The following is a 2,170-nucleotide window of genomic DNA, read 5'->3' as shown; positions in this document are numbered from 1 at the left end:
CATACTTAGTATGTTCATTGATATGATAGAAACTGACGGTTTTATTTATGCAGTGTCATTCAGGCCGCAAGGCGTCAGGATCAGCCGATCGCGAGAGAGAGCAGTGGTTTATTATTTATATTTTACGGGGCCTAAATTTACTTTTAACTTTCTAAGGTAGAAGGTGTAAGTTAACCTATGGTCGTGCTTTTGAATGGTTTAACGAATTGAATATCAAGTGGATAATTGTCTTTAATTAAATTACCTAGATAAAGCATAGTAGTTGGTTTTAAGCTAATAGTCCTAATTACGGAAAAGTAAAGATGATGGAAGGATATCCGGAGTATGCAGATCAGGGAAATGTTGACCAAGATATCAGTTTGGGCTAGGGAAAGGTAATTATGTTTATGTTAAAGTAAGATTAGAATGGTGTGAATCTGGTTGTTTGAGCCAATTACACAGACCTACTTATCTCTAGACTCTCAGAATTCTCATTGAGTAGTGAAAAGTATGTCCATTGGTTGTATAATTGAAAGGTAACTATACCTCAGAGGTTATCCTTAGTAAAGCACTAGGTTTAATAGTGAGTTGAGTTCTAATCCTAACCCTCGTTATCAGTTTAGTTAACTGAATAACAACGTGCCGTGTTGATTGAACACTGATCACAAACGAAAGGAGTCCATCAGGTTAAGTTGACAAAAACTTAAATGAAAACTAACAACCATTTCATCATACTAATGAGATCATACCAATCCAAACATTATACATCATTACAGTTGATATACTGAAAGTAAAGCAGATAGAAACTTAATAGATACCTAAACAGTTGATATGATTTAATCCTAGGGCAACAATCAAAAAAAGAACATTCAATAGGTTTGGGTCATATAGTTAAGGCACTAACTAGATCTTAATAGCTCCTGAGAGGTCTCTTTGGAATAGTCAATAGGTATACTAGGTCATTCATGTCTCAATTCCTAAGTTCCGTGTCCTAAAAGCGCATTAGATGCCTCTTGGGAACTCTGGCCATATCGAGTTCATAAAATCTTTAGATATAGTATAACAAGGGGTCTTAATCCTATGAAGTGGACAAGTCCTGATCACAACCTAGGTTGGTCAATCCTTAAGATGCTATCATACAAATCTACCGGACTTACAAGTTCAGCATAACAACGGTAACCGTACTAATTTAACATAACTACGCTAACCCAAATTTCTATTATGGCAAGATACAGATTAATTAAGCTAACATGGTAATATCGGAACGCATTATTAAACATAAATGATAAAAATACATGTTTAATTAAAAAGACAAGTGTTTCGGATAAAAACCTGAAAATGCTGAAGAAATCTACCAGAGATCGTAGGGACTCGCCGGGATATTCTCCGGAAAATGAAAGCTAAGCTAGCTACTACTAAAAACTAACTAAAAAGCTTGAAAATCTAAATTGAAGTACAATTTGAGTGTGTGTAAAAATGAATGCAAAAAGCCATTTAAATATACTTGGAAATTGCCTGCATACGGTTGGCAGGCCGTATGGTCAGGCTGTATGGGCTGGCAAGTCATTTTTCATGCCCGTTTGCTGAGACCGTATGGTAGGCCGTATGGCAAGCCGGATGGCAAGCCGTATGGCCTGCACTGGTCAGCTTTGTTTCCTGGATCGTAACTTGATTTCCTTGGTCGTAACTTGTCTTTCAATATTTTCGCTCTTGAATCTTCGTTTTAGCTTCATTTTACTTGATTCTTTTTGCATCGCCTTTATAATTACTTAATCTACAAAATTAACCAAAAATTGGCGAAAAAGTTTGGAACTTTATGGATTTATGGCTCAATATCGGGGTAAAAACGTGACTTTTTGGCCGATATCAAATCTTTGATTGTTCTCAAGCAAAAAGCGGGAATATAAGATTCTTTCTAATAGATTCTCTCTCTCCCACCCTTAGATTCCTTTATTATGTCTTCATCAGAAGTCGTCACATCTTTCGAAAGTAGTAGAAAAAGCTTCGGACTTCGATAGTTTTAGTTGCTAGATTTCAAACGCGTCCATAGTGAAAAAGCCGTACTTTCCAACTCTCAGATGTAGAGTGTACATGACCAGGCTTCTCACTGGCGGATCACTCATATCACTCAAGTGTTTAAGGTGCCCTAATCTAGTTGTATTGTCACTCAAAAGCCAGTCGTGTAACGGTT

Source organism: Rutidosis leptorrhynchoides, chromosome 6 (genome assembly GCF_046630445.1).
Source record: "Rutidosis leptorrhynchoides isolate AG116_Rl617_1_P2 chromosome 6, CSIRO_AGI_Rlap_v1, whole genome shotgun sequence".
NCBI classification, from domain to species: Eukaryota; Viridiplantae; Streptophyta; class Magnoliopsida; order Asterales; family Asteraceae; genus Rutidosis; species Rutidosis leptorrhynchoides.
This window is presented reverse-complemented; position numbering follows the sequence as displayed.